This window comes from Thermobia domestica, chromosome 3 (genome assembly GCF_964235325.1).
Source record: "Thermobia domestica chromosome 3, izTheDome1.hap1.1, whole genome shotgun sequence".
Lineage (NCBI taxonomy): Eukaryota > Metazoa > Arthropoda > Insecta > Zygentoma > Lepismatidae > Thermobia > Thermobia domestica.
Genome location: NC_137456.1, coordinates 127,439,995 through 127,462,557, shown reverse-complemented (window position 1 = coordinate 127,462,557; position 22,563 = coordinate 127,439,995). Strand labels below are relative to the sequence as shown.

At 35.2% G+C, this 22,563-nt stretch overlaps 1 protein-coding gene across 5 annotated transcripts in view; it reads right to left on the bottom strand.

Moving 5' to 3' along the window:
- The window catches only part of Cln7 (CLN7/MFS domain-containing 8), a 169,078-nt gene that overhangs the window by 40,420 nt on the left and 106,095 nt on the right, over window positions 1-22,563 (bottom strand). The gene's annotated exons all lie outside the window — the stretch shown is intronic.

Genomic DNA, 22,563 nt, shown 5'->3' with positions numbered 1-22,563 from the left:
CTTTAGAAATCAAGAAAATACCTCTTGATAATGTATTCTGGGTTTGTATTGAAAAACTTGCAGCCATTTTGAAACCTATAGTGGGTTTGATTACTAGCTTCGAGTAAAATAAGCCTCATATAGACATTGTGTATTCAAAATTCCAGAGAATTCATCAAACTCGGACAGAACAGTTACCATCGTCAATCCTTTCAAAAACAGAACAGTCAATAATTGAAAAATTTAAAGAATGAAGTGAATTCGGCTTGGGTCCAATTCATCTGGCTGCATATCTCCTCAATTCCACTTTTCAGGGCTGCAAATTGACAGCTGAATAATTGCTTGATGAATAAATTTCATTTGTGAAGTTTGAAAACAAATGGGATTGAATTCTGTTTTACTGAGAGCACATTTGACTGACTACAGGGACAAGGAAGGAATATGTACAAGGAAGCTTTTGTGGGACGGACTGGAACAAATGAGCTCACTACTTTGGTGGAGAGGGTTTCGAGGCATCACTAAATTAGTTGATGTTGCCATTACAATCCTTAGTGCTCCGGTTACATCTGCTGCCACAGAAAGAACTTTCTCTACATTTACTTGGACCATAGTAAAACAATAAATTGTTTATCATCGGAGAGACCAGGGAAACTAAAATATCTTTCATACAACTGGAAGCTTTTAAATAAGAAATTACCTGAAGTTTCACAGATGACACTCTCAGAACCATGGTCTAGAAGGAAGAAGTCACCAGCTGTTGGCATGGAACAGAACAAAATACCAGAGGCATTGGAAAAGGATATGAGTGACATAGAAGAAAGTAAAGAAACGATTGATACTGATGTTGATACTGAAGAAATGTGTGGTGATTCCGAATCTGAACTTACGGTTGATACTGAGTAGAACAGTAAAACTTGTGATCGTGTTATTTACAATGCACCAAATATGATAGGGGTTAACTGTTGTTCTATATTGAATAATTTAAGGTATAAATATTACCTTCACTTAGTTACTATACAACTTAACGTTTTTTTTTTATCCATTAGTATTTTAAATATGCTATTCCAATAAATACTTTCACAAAGCATTATCGATTGTGTTAAACTCCATTTAGTGAACACTTCTAAAAATCAGGAATTAGTTACTTACGAATTAGTGTTTTACGAAGTGTTATTTCTTATTTTATGGATCATTTTTTTTCAACGGCATATTTAGTAAATAATTTGATCGAACAATTTATTAAATTCAGTTACTTTGATTATTCTGCAACTTTCGTAATTATATAATTACTTCTACAGAATGGCAAATTAGTAAATGTGTAATTTCTTTAGTTTCTGAATATTTTCTAGGTTATTACTTACTAAAGTCGAGTTTCTGTACTTATAACTATATCCACAACTTAGATGTTACAGTAGATAGTTTCTCAATCAGATTTAATTTGTTAATTCAGTAAATCAGGAGTAAAATATAAAAAACTTTTTTTTTTTTTTTTTTTGCATAATTGACAATTCAGTACATCTCACTGCCTAATAGATAAAATACCAAAAATAACATTATTTTGCGCGAAAAAAGTAACCAGCTGTATTTGCAATATCAGTTCAGTTTTTTTTAAATTATTAAAGAAGTTGTTTTTCATCAGTACTATTCACATTTTTAAGGTAATGTAAACTTTAGATCCTTATAATAGGAAAGTAATTATTAATAATTCATTTTCTGCAATTAATGAATTTGGTAAACCTAAAGGAAAAGTGGTTGTTCATTTTAGTTATAGAGATCCCACTGTTACTTAAATAGTTTAGTTAATGTGCTCAGCGGTGATTTGAAAAACTGGAGAAGGTATTGGAAATAAAAGATGTGCCAGATCGAGAGAAATGAAGAAAGCAATTTCATCAAACGAGAACCTAAGGAATAACTTAAATTTCGTGTTATTAATACCAGGAGCTGCTGGCAGACAGAATACTTAATAATAGTGTATGATTAGTTTGGTGACAACTGACTTCACTTTCTTTGGTCATCGTCATGTTCTATCATAAATTGTATATTTTCGTGTTGGTTTGTTCACTATCAAATTCTATACCGTGCAACTGATTGGACGCCTAAGGGACACACTAAGGTAAGAATTTACAGGGTAGAATGGACAATTATTTTCCGCTAAGGATAATAGTAGGAAATTTAGTGCGAGTAGAAAGAAAAATAATGGGAAATAGCTAGGAAATCAGTACTGTGTTACTTAATAAATATCAAATTCATTCTTTAATTAATAGAAAAAGTGGTTAATTTAGTGGTTATTTAGTGCTCCTTTTGCAGGTGATACAAATGACCATTATATTTTTCATTGACAACGATAAAATTTATTTATTGGTAATTGAAACATAAAATACCCACTAAAATACCCATTTTGGGTAAATACCCGGGTATTTACCCAGGGTATTTACCCGCTGAAATAAATACCCAGGTATTTTACATCCCTATACGTTTCATGTATGAATCCGTCTACCTTCCATCGTGAACGCTAAAGATGGGTCAGTGACAATTCACGCGAGCGGCCATTCTGCGGATCACTCACCCGACATTTGCAGCCAAACCACAGGACCACGCTCGAAGTCAATTAATTGCACAAAAGCAGTTCGCTGGTGTCATTTTATGGCATTGCAGCATTGCAAATACAGACTGTGATCCACACGCGACTGACGACTTCACTTGTCATTCGGCGAGTTTTAAATCACTAGCAGCTTATCCTCTACAGACATATATTCTGCAGTGTGAATTTTATTCAAATTGGAAAACGTATACAGCAGTGATATGTTGTTAGAATTCTCGGTAGGCAAACACTTTTTCCCCCTTAAACAATAGCATATATCCACCACTATACTTTCTATTACATCCCTAATTTAAAGTGAATATACGCTGTACTATAAAAATATTAGGTGGGTATACGCCGTATACCCTCCATTCAGTAGCGTAGCCAGGATGTGTGTTTGGGGGGGGGGGGCAAATGCTGTTATGGGTACATATAGAAAAATTACAAACAAAAAAAAATAAACATAAAAAATATAAAAAATTACAAACATCAAAGTACCACAGTACATTGTCAGACCCCTCTGGAGGGGCGGCCCCTCTGCCCCCCTTCCCTACGCCACTGCCTCCATTACATTCCAGTACAGGATAGACTATTCTTATATTGGTTCCCGCCAGTTTATACACGATCAAGTTGCACAAGTATGTCAATTCGTGGAATATTAGTTACGAATTTCTTTCAGAATATATGGTCTAAATAGACCCTTTTGAATACTCACACTTGATGTGAAACATACAATCATTTTATACTAACTAGTAACAAAAGTTGTTAGAAAGATTTTTAAATTCTTAATTTTCTGCATTACAGTTGAGTTCAAACTGTCAAATTTATACATGGTTTGAATCTTGTATGACCGAAAGAAACCATAACATTCATAATTCAACACTTACTATCCCAGATATAAGAATATACGTGATGTGTCAAACCTTACATTCTGACGCCTTATATGCATCACCGGGTAACAAAACCTAAAGGTACCATACCGCACTTTCCACCATGATCAATGCGGTTGTAAACTCGATTATTTAACCTAGGGCGAATTAAAATTAAAATGAATATTCTACAATCTCCCTTCTGAGTAATGAAATGACCAATATTCATTATGTAAAATTTATTTATTTATTTATTTATTTATTTATTATTATTATTATTATTATTATTATTATTATTATTATTATTATTATTATTATTATTATTATTATTATTATTATTATTATTATTATTATTATTACGTTAATGTGTAGTGCTCTCACTTCATGCGAATGTGTTACGAAATTTCCGCCGTAAATAAACAATGATTTATTATCAGCAAAACTATGCGCATGAGTCGCATTTATGCAAATGCCATAGCATTCATTCTTTCTATGTATATGTATGCTTTTTCATTGAGAAATCATCTGAAATTATCACTGAAATAAAAAAAAAAATTACATTACACATTCTATGAGACTTCCTTCCACACTATATCTTTTGCATACAAAAGCAATATGTATTACTATTATAGCCAAGTTAATTCTTGTTAACACAACTGTATTTCTAACTATTAAGTACAATGGTGTTTTATACACAAAGTGAGTATGTGAACAAAGAAACCTATTACGTAACGAAGTGCAATTGTTTCATTTTCATTTTCATTTCCTATATGTCGTACAGGAATAATTCAGCTCTAAGACACTGCAAGGGTTGTTTTCATATAAAAGAATTGTATTTAACAATTCTTCGTTATAATTAAAATTTTAGTGTTTGGAAAGTTTCATTTAAAATAACTTTCTATGCCATTAACTTTCTTTCTCCATACTGTCTTCTGTTCCTCACTCTTCCCTTTAAAATAGTATTCTATTCAGTAACTACTTGTACCAGAGTTAGTGTTACCATGCATTAATGAAATATTTTATAATAATCATATTTGGTCCGAACTTCATGGGCCAAGTATGATTATTATGAAATATATTGTCTGTGCTTTAAAAATTCTATCATTTTTTTTACCTAACAATTTAAAATATGAAATTATTTTTAATACGAATGAATGCAAAGAGCCTCATTTGCCTCATTTGCGTTTGTTTAGAAGATAAATAAAATTCCCTTTCAACACAGGACCCATTAGCCCAGCACTGGAAAGATTATTGCGCGCATATTGAACGGACGGCTGGATAGTATGATAAATTAGATGTTGGAGGAAGATCAATTTGGATTTCAGAAAGGAAAAAGCACCAGAGATAGGGTCTACTACTGGATTGATTAGAATTATATCAAAACGAGTTCTTCACGTAAAAGAAGAGTTATGTTTGTGTTTCATCGACTGACAAACAGCTTTCAACCGGGTAAATTGGACCAAACTTCTGCAAATATTTAAAGAAATCGGAATCAACTGGAGAGACCGACGACTCATTCGCAACTTGTACCTAGGAACGAGTAAATTTACGCTTAAATTGAGGAGAAATCAACAATGTGGAGATTGGAAGAGGAGTTAGAAAGGATATAGTAGTATGCTACCCTAATTATTTAACATTTACATAATGAATGTTTACTGAAGGAAGCATGAATGGGAATTCAAGATTTCAAGATTGGAGGGCAGATCATTAACAAGATCACGTATGCAGATGATACGGTTATTATAGCTAGAGCCAAAGAAGGACTACAGGAGATGATGGAAAAAACAGTTGACGCTGGGAAACAATATGGAATGAAAATCAATGTCGAAAGATCGAAAGTAGTGTGAATATCTCGTCGAAACGGGTAAGAATAGAACAAAGAGAATTCCAAGAAGTTGATCATTTCAAATATTTGGTAAGTAATTTAACGAGAGACGCTTACTGCATTGAAGAGATAAGGTCAAGAATTACCGTAGCCAAAGAGGCATTCAACAAGAAAATATCACTCTTAACTAGCAGGCTTTACATTTACAGTAAAATTGTCTTTAGCAGACCGGGACCCTTTATTAAACGGAAACTTGCATTAAACGAAAATATTTCACGGTCCCATGAAGTTACTAGCGAAAATCGTGTTAATATCCCTTCATTAAACGGATACTGCATTATGCGGAAAACGGAAATCAAAATAAGCCTCTTAACGGAAAACTTCAAGTTTCGGAATGCAGTATTTATAGCGTTTTTAGATCTCCTATGAGAGATTAGATATATATTTTAGTAGAACAGACAGTGATGTGCAAACCGAAGGAGACACGACGGATATACATGCTTTAAGTGAGAATTATATGGAAAGCCTGAAAGGAGAAGAGGAGGTGGAGAAAGAAGAGAAATAAGGCATTGAATTGGAAGAAAAGTGTAGGATAATGACTTATCAAGATTCTGTCAAAAGTTTAAAGGAAGTGCAACATTTACCTTACGTCGAAATGACACTGATATACTTGCTGTGATCTCTCAGGCTAAAATCTTGGTGTAAAGTTGAGCGGACAGAAAACCCACCTTGACTATTGGAGAAATTAAGTTAATGTGTGTACAGTACTTTTTTTTCTGTTTATTCTGTGTTTTGCGTGAAATAATTTAGTTCGTAATAGAAATAAATACTGTAAATTGATTAAGATATGTACAGCATCTTACTTTATCTCAGCATGTTCATTATATGCATATACTTTATTATTATTATTATTATTATTATTATTATTATTATTATTATTATTATTATTATTATTATTATTATTATTATTATTAAGTTTTTTATTATTATTTGTATAGCTACCTTCATCAACCGGAAACCCATCTTTAACAGAAATTTTTGGAAGTCCTGTTCGATTCCATTAAAGATAGGTTTTACTGTATTAAGAAAGAAATTGATCAAGTGCTATATACGGAGCATTGGACTTTACAATTCAGAAACTTGGACATTACGGAAGTTAGAGAAGAAATATTTAGAGAGCTTCGAATTGTGGTGTTGGAAGAATATGGAGAAGGTAAAATGACCGGAAAGACTAACAAACGAGGATGTTTTAAAACGAGTAGAAGAAAAGAGGACGCTTTTAGCCAAAATCCTTCATAGGAAGGTAAACTAGGTTGGATACATCTTGCGAAGAAATTGTCTTCTTCATACCGCCATAGAGGGAAAGATGGAAGGAAGGCAAACGAGGAGTAGGAAAAACGATGATTTGAATAGCATAATATTTGATTTTCAGTTTTACCGTCCCTTTCAGCAGCGAGGCTATCTGAGACGTGGATCTATAGCTTAACGTGGGATCCGAACTGCATGAGTTCCCGTTGAATAGTCTAGAGATAGATCATAGATAGTACTATCGATGATAGCACAGAGATAGTTAAAGAGAATACTTTGTCGGTATTGAAAGGTTTTGAACCAAAAGTATGAATGAGGTCACGGGCGCTCGCAGCGGGTCGCAGGCAGAAGGGGAAAACTGCCCCTCTGGATTTTCGAAAGGGATTTGTATCTTCTAAATACATATGCTAATCCTTTGGAGTTCTAGGGGGCGCGGTGGCTCAAAGGTAGAGCGTTCACCTCCGGTGCTTGGGGTCCTTGGTTCGATCCCAGCTCGCGCCGTGTGGACTTTGTGGTGGACAAACATCGTGCTCGTGGGTTTTCTCGGGATTCTCCCGTTTCCTCCCACTTTCTTCACTCCACCATTTCACTCACTTCTCATTATCACCGTGTCCTTTAGCCTCACCGGCATAAGCGTGGGACGTTAAACTTAAAGATTTCATTTCATTTCATTTTCCTTTGGAGTTCTAGTACCTATTTTTAGGTACTAAAGTAGTGTCTTCATTATTCGATTAAAAAAGAACCAATAAAGCTTCTTACTTTGTCTAGAGGCATTGTAGAACACGTTATTTTTTTTTAACGTATGATTTCACGCCTTTCTGCGTCGAGACATAGGAGCTGATGGTGTCATAACTTTAAATTTTTTTGTTAGGCCTATTTTTATTATTTTTGGCGAGCTTACTTTTGCATCTACTGCATTGAAATCTTGCACAAACATTCAGTCCACTGAGTAGTATTTATCAGATTTTTTCAGATCTCTACGTTAATACAGGTGGATCCAGAGAGGCAAAAAAGAAAAAAAAAAACTTTTTTCGCTATTTTCACGCCTTAAGATACATTATAAAGACATGTGAATGGTACAGTTTGAAAGGCATTTCTATTCTGAAAAGAATGATGTACGAACCATGATCCTAGGATAAATAGAGATGTCTCAGGAAATTTCACCACATAGAAGATTGAAATTTTGCACAAACCACCGAGTACTATTTATCAGATTTTTTTAGGTCACTACGTTAACACAGGGGGTCCAGAGGGACAAAAAGTTTTTTTAAGGGATATTTTAACCAAAACTCCCTTTCTTCGCGATCTTCCTACCTCTTTTTGAAGAGAATGATGGACGAACCATGATCCTAAGGTAAATAGGATGTTTTTAGGAAATTTTTACCTGAGATCCTTAAAAAAAATGGTTAGGTCTATTTTTATTACTTTATGGCAGGTTTACATTTGCACCTAGAAGATTGAAATTTTGCACAAACACTCAGTCCAACGAGTAGTATTTATCAGGTTTTTTTTTTTTTTTTAGATCTCTGCGTTAACACAGGGGGTCCAGAGGGGCAAAAAGTTTTAAAAAGGGATATTTTAACCCAAAAAACCCTTTCTTCGCGATTTTCCCGCCTCAGATACACGATGGAGACATGTGAATAGTACCGTTTGAAAGGCAGTTCTATTCTGAAGAGAATGATGGGTGAACCATGATCCTAGGATAAATAGGGATGTCTCAGGATTTTTTTTTACCTGAGATCACAGTCTTTTGCGGTAATCTGGGTCATTTTGGGGATTATTGATATTTTTCGCGTCCTTACTATGCAAAATAGAAGCTTGAAAGTTTGTACATACACATATTTAGTACACACGTTAGTATTTTTCAGTTGATTTTCAGGTCTCTTCGTTAACACAGGGTGTCCAGAGGGGCTCAAAATTTGAAAAAAATATTTTCAGAGAAAAATCCCGATTTCTCTGAAAATTTACCATCTCAGGGACATGGTAGGAAAATGTGAATGGTACCATTTGAAAGGTTGTTCTATTGTGAAAAAGTGAGGTATGAACCATGATCCTGCGATAAATAGGGATGATGCTGTGGCCGTTTGACTGAAAGTCTATAATTTACCTTTATAAAAGTCGGAATTTAAAAGGGCTAAAGATTTCATTACTCAAACACTATAGTATTTAATATGTGTACTGTAGTTAATAAATTTACGCAATGTGCGCAAATAATTGTTTTACATGAAGTATTGTATGGTCAAGGTGTACATATTCGATGTTTCGCTCGTGTGTCGGTCTCCCCCTTCCCCCGGAAAAATCCTGCAGACGTTTCTGGATGAGATCAAAGTAGAAAATTCAGAAAAAATGCCGTTCGTTTAGATAAGGTTAAACCAAACGTTTGTGTATATATGTAGTTAATTAACCCTTCTTCTGTAATTTCACTACTGCTCAGTTCCGACTTCATATACAGATGGTGATCAGAAAAATGGAAACACCTGAACGAAATTGAACTTACCAGATTAATATGGTGTCGGGCCACCTTTCGCCTTCAGAACAGCCTTGATGCGACGTGGGATGGAGGCATAGAGGTCGTGAATGGTAGCAAGTGGAATTCTACATCATTCCTCGTGTAGGGCATCGGCCAGTTCTGTGAGAGAGGATGGAGGTGGAAATCGTCGCCGGAGTCGTGTTTCCAAGACGGACCACAGATGTTCAATTATGTTGAGATCTGGGGATTGGGCGGGCCAGGGAAGGTGTTGAACTTCATCCCGGTGTTCCTCAAACCACGCTGCAACAACGCCAGCTGTGTGAATTGGTGCATTATCATCCTGGAAGCATCACCGAGCCGCCGCCATGTTTCACAGTTGGGCAGAGACACTGCAGATCAGAAGCTTGTTTGGGCGTTCTCCACACATAAAGACGGCCCGTGGTTGGGAACAGGGTGAAGGATGACTTATCCGACCATATCACACGTTTCCAGTCCTCAACGGTCCAAGTTGCATGGTCGCGGCACCATTTGCGGCGTGCGAAAGCGTTATGGTCCCTGATGAGCGGTTTGGCCCGTGCAACACGACCCCGTAAGTTCATGTCATGTAATTCGCGGCGGACTGTGATTGTCGAAACAGAGTGGGGGAGGTGCTGATTGAGTTCCACCGTTACTTGCTCCGCAGTGGCACGACGGTTCTGCGTGGCAATGCGCTTTAATATCCGGCGTGACCTGTCACTCATGATTTTCTTCTGCCCACTGTTCCGCTTCCCCGATGTGGTTTTCCCGTGTGTTGTGTAGGCCGTCATCACCTTCGACACTGTCCCACGCGACACACCTAACACAGTAGCCACTGCCATCACACTTACTCCACATAACCGCGCACCAACAATTTGCCCTCTTTGAAAATCTGAGAGGTCTTCCATTTTACACTACCTCCGTCTGCTGCAGCCACTGGACACTGCTGTTCCACTGTGCCTGACGTAGTATGGAGACCGACCTAACACACCACCACCAGCGGTCCGGCGCTGCGGGCGCCACGACACCACTGCCAACCCATACATCTGACGTGTTGCCAACTACAGGTGTTTCCATTTTTCTGATCACCATCTGTATATATCTAGGTCTCTCTCTCTTTACGTTGTACAAGAATCATTGCTAAGACAATAAAAAAGCAACTATTTTCGTCAGAATAAGTCATGAGTTAGGCTACTGCATAAGAGTTTAGTAGAATCGAGTTAGTGCCTAGCATGTGTGCCTTTGATGCAGGGGATACGCTTTTCGATTCCCAGTGGGAGAACATTGAAATCTGAACGCATCACGGTGGTTCCGATTCCATCATACTATAGGTCGACGCAGTGGTGTGCGCAGAAGTTTGTCAAGGGAAGTTCAAGCTTCCAAGCTCATATAATTTCAGGTGTTTGTATACATATTTTAATATAGTAAATGTTTAAGTTCGCATATCTTGCTCAAGGGAAGGGTTTTCGCCACTGGGCTCATATCTCATGTAACCTACTGGTACTGAAAGCAGACGTAAGTTTCAAGAAATAACAACAATATAGGTATACACATGGGGCATATTCGTTCTTCAGATCTTCGTTTGATACATTCTTTCCTATTATGGTCAGGTTTTATCTACTTCCATTTTACACTAACACTTATATTACAAAGTTATTGGAAATAAGGAAATCGTCAGAAAAATATCTAATTATTAAACTTTTCCTGATAATTTTCAGTTTAAATACATCTGAATACGTTTCTAATGCATGAAAATGTATATTTAAAATGCAATTTGATATTTCTACAAGTAACATTTTGTAGAAAATGATCCATTAAAAAAATCGTCACGTTAAAAATGGTAGCTCCTAATCAACTGCTATTATGCATTTTATTCTTTGTTTAGATCAAAGCGAACGTCGTGAATAATAGCTTAAAAAAAAAAAAAAAACTAACAAAACTACGCACACGTGTTCTTTCCGGAACAAAATGTTTTGTTGTAGCTGATATCAGAACACTAAGTACAAAGTTCTAGGCAACTCATAAATATTTTCAAATGCATTGATAATAGTAGATTTGTCACCACAAAGGTTAAGGGCAATAATTTCTTGAGACACGTGCAATACTCGATAAAGTGAAAACTGTGTTAGGTACCCGTGAATACTGTATGTTGGCAACATCTTATATTAGTGCTTTTTTTCACAAGTTTAGTTCCACAAGTTTAGTTTAACGTTCCTAATTATGCACCCAGGGTCAAGGTTAAAGAAAAAAATGTGATTATAATAACGAATGAAAAAGAAGACTTTGGGGCAAAAACCCGTCTAAGTCCAAAAAGTGAAAGTGTTCTATATACTAGACCGAAAATAAATCGACACGTATTGTTTTGTTTCTTTCGGAAAATAGTTTAAGGGGGGAAAGGGCCCCTTTTCAAGAAAAAGGTCCCATTGATTAAAAGAACCACAGTAAAGAAACGAAACTCTGCCGTTGCAAAGATGACTTCAAAGTAAGAAATACGGGTTTTGCAGTTTTTGCGAGAAAAGGGTTGCAGGGACAATGCCCCTTCGAAATGACAAAGGACCCCACAAATCCTTACGAAAATTGGAGTTCGGTGGAATTACTTGAAACCATGATATGTTATAAATATGGTGTTCCTGAGAAAAAAGTCTCAATGGGCACAGCCACAAATCACTGATTGTTTGGCCACTACAGGACCACTTTTTTTGAAAACAGCCGAAGATAACAACATTCTGGATTTCGGTAAAAATGACTAAAACCGTGATATGTTGTAGATATTGTGATTCTGAGTAAAAGTCTTAATGGACATAACCACCAATCACTGATCGTTTGGCCAATACGAGGCCACTTTTTTGAAAGCAGCCGAAGAGAGTGATATTCTGGATTTCGATGAAAATGACTGAAACTGTGCTATGTTGTAGATTTTGTGATCCTGAGAAAGAGTCTCAATAGGCACAACCACCAATCACTGACCGTACGGCCACTACAGGGCCACATTTTTGAAAACAGCAGAAGGTAACGTTATTTTGGATTTCCATGGAATTGCTTGAAACCGTGATATGTTGTAAATATTGTGATCGTGAGAGAAAGTCTCAATTTGCACAACCATCCATCACTGACCGTTTGGCCCCTATGGGATCACTTTTTAAATAGAATTGAAAGTAATAGTATTCTGGATTTCGGTGGAATTGCTTGAAACCGTGATATGTTCTTGATATTGTAATCCTGAAGAAAAAGTCTTAACAGGCGCAGCCACCAATCAATGACCGTTTGGATACTTCAGGGACATTAAAAAAAAAAATGAAGGTAACGATATTTTGGATTTCGGTGGAAACCGTGATATGTTGTATTTATTGTGATCCTGAGAAAATGTCTCAAGTGGCACAACCACCAATCACTTACCGTTTGGCCAGTATAGGGTCACATTTTTTAAACGAGCAGGAGATAACGGTATTCTGGATTTCGGTGTAATTGCTTGAAACTGTGATATGTTGTAGATATTGTGATCCTGAGAAAAAGTCTCAATGGACACGACCACCAATCAGTGACCATTTGGCAACTACGGGGCCACATTTTTTAAAACAGCAAAAGGTAAGGACTAAGGATACTCTGGAATTTTGGTAGAATTGTATGAAACCCTGAAAAGTAGTATCCTACAACCCGGAAAAGGGATGAGGAGAGTAGCAGCCAACATCATTTAAGCATAGACAACATTCAGATGTTCGCGGGACACAGGAAAACCCTGGAAAGCCCTAGACAATTTTTCTCAGGATCACGACATCTACAACATATCTCAGTTTCATTCATTTACACCGAAATCAAAAATATCGTTATACCCGGCTGTTTAAAAAAATCTGGACCTGTAGTGGCCAAACGGTCATAATTCAATGGTTATGTTCATTAAGACTTTTTCTCATGATGTGAAGATCTTCAACATATCTTAGTTTTACTCAACCTTACCGAAATCCAGAACACCGTTATACTCGGCTGTTTCAAGAAAATAGCCCTGTAGTGACCAAACGATTAGTGATTTGTGATTATGCCCATTGAGACTTTTTCTCAGGATGACAATATCTACAACATATCACGGTTTCTGTCATTTTGACCGAAATCCAGAATATCGCTATCTTCGGCTCGGTTGCTTTCAAAAAACTGGCCCCGTAGTGGCCAAACGGTCAATAAGTAGTAGTTGTGCCCATTAAGACTTTTTCTCAGACTCACAATATCTACAACATATCACAGCTTCAGTCATTTTCATCGAAATCCAGAATATCACTCTCTTCGGCTGCTTTCAAAAAAGTGGACTCGTATTGGCCAAACGATCAGTGATTGGTGGTTGTGCCCATTAAGACTTTTTCTCAGAATCACAGTATCTACAACATATCACGGTTTTAGTCATTTTTACCGAAATCCAGAATGTCGTTATCTTTGGCTGTTTAAAAAAATGGCCCTGTAGTAGCCAAATGGTCAGTGATTTGTGGTTGTGTCCATTGAGACGTTTTCTTAGACAATATCTACAACTTATCACAGTTTCAAGCAATTCCACCGAAATTCAATTTCCGTGAGGATTTTGTGGAGTCTTTTGTCATTTCGAAGGGGGGCATTGCTCCCTACGACCCTTTTCTGGTAAAAACAACAAAACACGTATTTCCTACTTTGAAGTCATCTTTGCATCGGCAAAGTTTCGTTTGTTTAATATGGCCCTTTGAATCAAGGAGACCCTTTTTTGAAAAGGGGCCCTTTGCTCCCCTCAACCTATTTTCCGAAATGGACTTGACGGATTTTTGCCCCAAAGTCTTCAAATGTGGAATGAAGAAAGTGGGAGAAGCAGAAGAACCCTGATAAAGGCCCAGCACACAGTGATTATTATTATTATTATTATTATTATTATTATTATTATTATTATTATTATTATTATTATTATTATTATTATTATTATTGGTCTGCCACTTCTTGGCCGAGATGTGAAATATTCACCACCTTCTTCATATCACTACATCAATTTCTTCACTGTTTTCTTGTCACAGCCCATACCCCTAGCTAGAGATGCAAAAAAGCCGGCTTTTTTGAATCGATGGTTTTTTTCACATAAAAAGCCGGCTTTTTTGGGGAAAAAACGAGAATTTTGGAAATTTTGGCTTTTTTCATTTTCATGATTTTTCTATCTAAATAGCTTTCTTATAGTATATTCTATACTTAGATAAGAATTCCATGACCTAAATGCCATATTTCGCTCTAAAATTCACCATCAAGATGGATGGAGCACATGTTTTACAAATTAAAGCTAACATGAAGAATGTAGTATTTGAGGGCAATTTTAGAGGCTATTTAACTTTATTTTAACTTTTGAGTTATCGATATTTTTTCTTCTCGATATCATTTAAGTTTGTCGTCTGTTTCATTTCTAAGAGCTTAGTACTCTAGCTTCTAACGCAGAAGTTAAATTTACGTTTTTTCTATATATCCGTCAAAGCGTAAGTTTTTTAATATATCCGTCTAACCGTACTTCCACATTTCTGTTATACTGTAGCTGTGCAACGATTTAGCAATAATTTTCCGGATACAACCTTGAATACCAATTTATACAAATAATCAGTAGCGGATTTAGAAACGTACTTTGGGACGGGTTTCTCTGATTGTTTCATTTTCTAAAATCTCCTAATTTTATTTGGGAGGAGCTTGAAGTTTATGAGTACAGGCATAACCAATACTGTATTTCGTTTCGTTTATATATTTAGCGATAATCTTCCGGATACAACCTTGAAGATCACTTTATACTGAGAATCAGTGGCGGATTTAGAAAAGTATTTTGGGAGGTTTTTTTTTTTTTTCTTACTAATGTTTAGTTTTTCTAAACATTCGTAATTTTTATTTGGCGGCAGCTTAAAGTTTATGAGTAAAGGCATAACTAATAGATATTTCGTTTGTTTTAGACCTTCCGTAATTTTGGGGAACAGGCTTCAGTCCGAAAGACCGCCCCCCCCCCCCCGTAACCCTCGCAAAACCGTCACTGCTGGTAATTAGTAATAATAACGATTTAAAAACAATAAGAAATGAAGTCAGCCAACTCACAGTACACGCACTATTTCTATTTCATAGATGGAATGAAGAAAAGTTTTGTCAGAATGGTCGAATGCTGAGTTGAATTCCGGACTTCTCGATAGAAGCGCAAAAGCTCCAGTCAATCATGTTTGTTGTGCAGTTGTATTTATCTTAACTTAAATATATTCCGTAGTCCTTTTTTTTTTTTGTGTGTGTGTGTGTGTGTTGGTGGGGTGGGGTGGGGAGAGTTCCATAATGATATGAAGGGTGTGAGCCAAGAACATGGTAACAAACAAATTTTCAATTCCTGAGTTACGCAGCATCAGATACGCAGCAACGCATACCGCTTCGTTTAATCCCTCATGTATAGACTTATGTGAAAAATCAGCTTTCCGACTTTCAAAATGGATTGTGCAGCAGAAAATTTCTAATTTCTTAAAATAGTAAAATTATGGGTTACCATGTTCTTATCTCACACCCTTCATGTTCAATCCCTCTTGTTAAAAATACAGAAAACTTGAGGACTGAATAAACCGTGATGGTGCTTATATAAAACTGTAGAATTTCAAGAATATACAAAACCAAAAGCTCTAGGTGTGCAGCCTTTAAGTGTATCATATAAATCTAAGTATTTTTCTTATGTTTTATTTTAATTTTATTTTGTTCCAAAAAGAGGGTATGGAATATTTTGAAGTAAAAGTACTACATAGAATTTTGCTACTTATTTGAGTATTTTTTAAAGAGAAGTATTTACTTTTAGGGTTGGCTGGTTTACACCAGCTGTTTTTCTTTTTTTTTTTTCTTTTTTTCTGTTTAAATAAACAACTGGTTTAAACCGAAAAAAAAAATAAAAGGTACGGAAAATGCGAATCGTGTGAACTTCATGGTTACGTTTCCATACATCAAACCATCTGCATTTGTTTTATTTCCTTTTCACCTTTTAATCAAGGTGTCCCATGTTCAATTCTCGGTTGAACCACAACCCTTCTTCCATGCGTAAACAAAGTAGCGGTTCGGATGTCACTTTAAGCGAAAGTCTTCTCCTTGATAACCTCGGTATTACGTAAGGATGTTAAGCCTGAACATAGGAAACGAAATTAAATTGTATATTTCTGCATGCCTGAATGCCTGTTGTTTTATAAAGAAGCCAAGGTTGCTTAAATATACTGATATAAATTGACAAAATTTATCGATTGCCTACGTAGCTTCCAACATTAGCTTGGATTGTACTTTCAATGATATGTACGCACTAAATTTGTAATTTAATACCTCAGTTTTAGCGTACTGATTATGATACGTTGACCTTTAAATTTTACATGCAAAGCAATAACAGGATTTTTCCGTTATTGTTTTACATTTAGAGTAATGACGGGATTTTCCCGATGGCTAGGGCGGGAGTTTCTCAATTTAAGAAATTTACTGACCGGACTTCTTTAAGTTTATGTGACCTCTTCCAGCATAACCCCGTTGTTGCATAATAACACCAAGGCGAAACAAACTTATTTCTGTCAATATGTAATATAAATACATAAAGCAAAATATCTAAACCCAAAAAAACCTGGTTTAAACCAAAAAAGCCTAGTTTAAACTCCCCCCAAAAAACGGGTTTTTGGCATTTTCAAAAACAACCATGGCTCTTGCCAACCCTGCTTACTTTTGTATGTAGGAGGTTAAAAAAATCTTATTATATACATTGGTTAATCCTTTGGAATTCATAATGTAAATATGTTGAGAAGTAAAACTGTTTGAAATATATTTTCGAAATTCATGGTTTATTTTCGAGGTTTTATATTATTATCGGCATCAACCACTAATTAAATGACTTTTTGTGTTGTAGAGAAGCGAAACAAACTCTGGTTTATCAATTTAAAGCAGAATTTTCAAAAAAGCCCAAAATTTCCCAAGCAAAAAAGCGAAGCAGAAAAAACCGAGTTTTTTTTTTTTTCAAAAAAGCCGGTTTTTTTTCGAGCCCTTGCATCTCTACCCCTAGCTATCTGAATGGCAGTTTGTCCCATAGTTACTCGACCTATGATTTCCCCTCTCATAGTAACAGATATTTCTCTACAGCCTTTAGAACAAGGCATTTTGACAGCCTGTAGAAATTTGCATTGTGATTCGTATTAGCAATGACAGTAAAGTGAATTTTTCTGTTTCTACTATGCATCATCGGCATCATTATATCAGAAGTATTCCGCCATTACCAGCAGGTCACTTACCGCAGCTGAGAAGCTGCCATGCTCCACAATCTTCTGTTAACCTCTCCATCTTCACATACGATTTTTCTGTTTTGATATCGCCAATAGCCTAATTCTGTTTCTATATAGTCTAATTAATCCCCTCCCTCTCTTTCCTGCCAGCATACCCTCTAGCACATCCCTCATGATACAGTTCCTTCTTAACCAATATCCCAACCAATTTTTCTTCCTCTTCTTAATATTTTTCTCCTTCCATTTCTAACACCCTCTCATTCGTTTATCTCTCGACCCAGCTATTTCTCTCCATTCTTCTCCACGCACATATTTTGAAAGCCTTCAATTGTTTCTCATCATTTTTGCATAATGTGCATAATGTCCAGCCTGAAATTCTTATAAGATATGGCTATGATTTTTATTATTATTATTATTATTATTATTATTATTATTATTATTATTATTATTATTATTATTATTAATAATAATAATAATAATAATAATAATAATAATAATAATAATAATAATAACAATATTAGTTAAAGTACGAAGTTTCAAATCAGGCGATGCAGTATTTACGTAAACTAAATGATAATTTATTTGATAATATTCACTAGCCCACTATACATTTGCGAGGTTTTGCTTTGGGAAATGAAGTGTATATGACATTGAATAGTAAAAATATTGCAATAAAAATATATTATTAAAAATATTGATTAAATAATTGGAGTTAAACATGCTTTCCAGTACGAATTATGTATAGAGAGGATTTACTTTAAAGTGCGATGCAAACGAATATTCTAGTTTTAATCCGATTAGAAACCGATAACTTACAGAATACTATTTACTTCATTAGTTCTATAAACCTTTATGCTTATCGTATTATAATTATCTTTAAAATTATGATTTTGTCATTTCAAAACGTAGAACGAGAAATAAATGTAATATTCTACCTAGGTATTTGTTAAGGAAACCTTTGAAACAGTGATGATTTCAGGGCATGACCTGTGGGAAAATTTGAGACCCTGCCGACATAAATTCGTGGCCATATCTTCGATCATGCTCAAAGTGGACTAATAATGTTCTATCAATTTCCTCTCATTCATATATTGACCATTACCCGGGGAGAATCTTCTGAAATCATCAATGCTTATAATTAGTTTTTCATTACAAATCAAAGGATAATAATGAAATATTGAAAATACTTAATATTTTGTTTTCAGTTTTGGATTTTAGATTTGCAATTTATATAATGTTCCTTTCTAATCGAATTTGAGAGAAAAGTAGTTGCCAAAGATTTATTCAAAGAAATGTTTTCAGCCCTCTGATGAAATTAAGGAATACACTTTTAAGGAAGAAAAACAAAACGAATACTTCCTACAAGGTTTGAACACATGAACTTATGATTGATAGACTATTGACCCATACCGCTCGACGAGTTCGTACGTCTTCACTGAGTTTCTTTAGACTTTTGTGTAAAGTAATTTCCTGCTCGACACTTTTTTTTTTTTATGTCGATACCACTATAAGTTTGTGGTGAATATTTGGGCGTTACAGGTCTTGCAATGCATAAAGGTCTTTTTCGTATAAACTACATTCAATTTTACGTCCTAACAACTTATATGCAACATGTTGAATCTGTGAAATGATTGGGGTTGGAGTGATCGTAAATGTTTTCATAGTTAGGAGCCTGGATATGCAAACCCGCTTAACGTGGGGATTTTCTATTGTGAAATTTGGTACAAGTTACTATCTTTATTCAATCGAGAATATTACAAATTCACTGCCATCCATAGGCGGAGTTAGGAATTGTCTGCTGGGCGGGCAGATCTTTAGGTCGGTCTCTGAGGTCTTGGTAGGTGGCCATCTTATAGGTGGCATTTTTATTTTTTGTTAAAAAGTTCGGGGCAATGCCCCATGCCCCCCCATATATCCGTCCATGCTACCATCGTAATCCTCAACGAAATTTGCTCTTTCTTTGATTCATACTGCTCGCCTAATTCCATCATAAACATCATCTTCACTCGAATCATTAGCAAACACTATCAACCTTTTTCCAATCATTGCCCTGGCTTGCAGGAATTCACACTTCACTTATGGATTCTGAATTTACTCGCTCAAAGTTGGCGGAGTAAATGTTTTCCCTACAGTAGTCAATTTACTCAGAATAATCATGCCAAGAAACACAACTGGGTCATTCCCGATTAAATATCTATTTACTCCAGAATAACAGCTTAATCTAGTTGGGAGAAACTTGTCCGATGGGTATTAAATTCCACTCTACCATCTAATATTAAATCTGAGAGTAGATTTTATTAGGATTATCGTTTTGTATTCTATTTCCTTTCTTTTCTTTTCCTTCAGTTTTTTTTCTTTTAACACCTTTCCCTCCCCCTTGGGTACGTCCTTGGCATTATGGAGCATAAATTTAATTCAAATTGACCAAGATAATTCAAAAACACATCGAAACATTGAACAGATAAAAAAGCGAAAATGGAGACTATCATTAACAGTGCCGTGCCCTTGGGGAGGGGGAGGGAGCGGAGCGGTGGCCCTGAGCGCCGAAGTAAGAATAGATAGATAGATAGATAGATAGATAGATAGATAGATAGATAGATAGATAGATAGATAGATAGATAGATAGATAGATAGATAGATAATGAAAGGATACAAGTAGAAAAGTGCTCAAAATCAAGGAAAAGCAGGGTTTATTTTGAATTATTTTCTTGCGCTTTGCGCCAACCATGATGGCGCTTCGCGGCTGGTCTGCCCACCTCACTCGCATGTACGGGGGCGCCGTCGTATATTTTCGCCCCGGGCGCTGGATTATTTTTTTATTTTTTATTTATATTTTTATTTATTTTATTTTATTTTTATTTATTTTTTTATTTTTATTTTTATTTTTATTTATTTTTTTTTTTTTTGCACGGCATGGCACTGATCGTTAATCATTGTTTTTGTTCATAGCCTTATATATGGCTTTTGTAAAATATATTCTTTTGTTATTCAAAAATATTCTTGAAAATTTTGCTTAATGATAAAATTACAATAGTGTCCTGTCCTGTTCTTTCTTTCCACCTGTAGAACATTTACCTTTTTCTGAATCAAGTTAACATAATATATCACAGAACATTGTAGAGAAATAATGATATCAAAATATCTTACATTTCTTTCTTTCTTTTTTTCTTTTCTTTTCTTTCTTTCTTTCTTTTTTTTTAAGTAAAGTAATCTCGACGCCATTGTGTCACATCATGAACACAGTCAACAATAAAATATCGTGCAGACACTAGTTCAACGACACATGAATACAAATAATTTCGCACAGATGTCTGAAAGTTCTTTTCTATGTCAATTGCATAACTGAATCGTTCATATGATGATACATTGGATTATCGCTATAGATCTATTACCCTATGTGCTATCCTCTACATGCCTATAATAGGCATCTTAATATTATTTATATTGACGCATGATGTGAGATGTAGTTCACTCTTAAAATGCAAGCAGATTTTTTACTATATCATTAATATTCATATAAACTATATACAATCTGTAGTGAATGCTGTTACACAATCACACATTTATTAAAGGAAACATTGCCAAAGCAATTTTACATCAAATTTAACGTCAAATATAATTTCAATATTTCATGTAGCACAGATCTTTAGTTCTTAAAACAGAAAATCGGAAATTTCCTCGTTAAGGGCATTCACTAGAGCGAAATTAAACTACCGTTTATTTTAGAATTTTTCTGTAATATCTTCAAAACAAATAAAAATATTCAAAAAGCAGAAACGTAGTGAACTAGACAATACGATTTTCCATCTGATAACTTTATCACAATTTACCTATCTGCTTTTGGTATGCCGCTATTTACAGAACCTGCAAAAAATGCTAAATCTATCTACAGCTGCAAATCGAAAGCAGATAGATGAGTTGTGACAACGGTATCATATGCAAAATAGTATTCTCTAGTTCACTACGTTTTGCTTTTCGAATATATGTATTTGTTTTGAAGATATTACAGAAAAACACGAAAATTAGCAGTAGTTTAATTTCGCTGTAGTGAAGACCCTTAAAATGGTTTATTTCCGAAAGTTAAATAATCCTACCGAGCTAGTTAGAGCTTACAAGACCCCTTGATGCTTTCTTCTCAAATATCTTTCTTTAAAACCATACAGATAATTGATCTCAATGTATTACCTCGCTTTTTCATAATCGAAAACGGCAATTTACCCTATTTCATGTTATTAGTTAGGCAAAATCATTATCCTCCCTCAATCATTATCCTCCCCACGAAATTACTTTTCCAAAAGTCACTTCTAAATGACTTTACTAAGGCAAGAACTAGTTAAATCGGTAGTTTCCATTAAATTCTCTAAATACAAATACTTCCAATATTTCGTAATACGTCGTAGTAGTTATTTTTAAAAATCAAGAAAAATGCTTGTAGAAATAAGAACACGAAAGAGTTACTGAAGTTGGAGGTGCTCAGCGCTTTCAACGATAATATTGGGGGGAAAGTTATTTAAGTAAGGGGTTTATCTTTCTTTCTTTTTCTTTTCTTTCTTTCTTTCTTTTTTTTTTTTTTTTTTGGTAAAAATAAGAGAAACCTTGTTACAACTTATGGCTATTATCAATGAATAAAAAGTGCTTAGATGTAAAACATTTTATTAGACCTACACAAAACAGATATAAAATGTCTGTAGAGTATTCAGATTGCAATAAATCTCAAGAGGTAGCTTGATATATATATATATATATATATATATATATATATATATATATATATATATATATATATATATATATTTTAAGCAAGATAAGGTTTAAGAATTTGAGCGTTCAGTACACAAGGAAAACAAGTCCAAGTTTTGGTCATTTTGAACATATTTCACCTTAAGATCTCTAACTAATGCTCCTCTCAGAGCTTAAAGGATATTGTAAGTAGCTGTTATACATGGGCGGAGTTAGGAATTATCTGCTGGGGGGGAGGAGGCGGACCTTTTGGTCGGTCTCGAACCTGTGGAATACTTCCTAGACGAGTGTGGAGCTAATATGAATAACTCATTTTTTGTCAAAAAGTTGGAGGCAATCTCCCCATAATTCCGCCCATACTCTTATATTGTAGAAAATAATAACTTTCTCATGTACGTACTTAAGCATATCGTACAAACTTCATATCTCTTTTTTCACAATCTTGGTAATTCCATTTGATAGCCTTGTGGTCTGAACGCTCCAGTTGATATTTTTAGCTTCATTTTCGCAATTGAAGTCACCATTTTGCTATA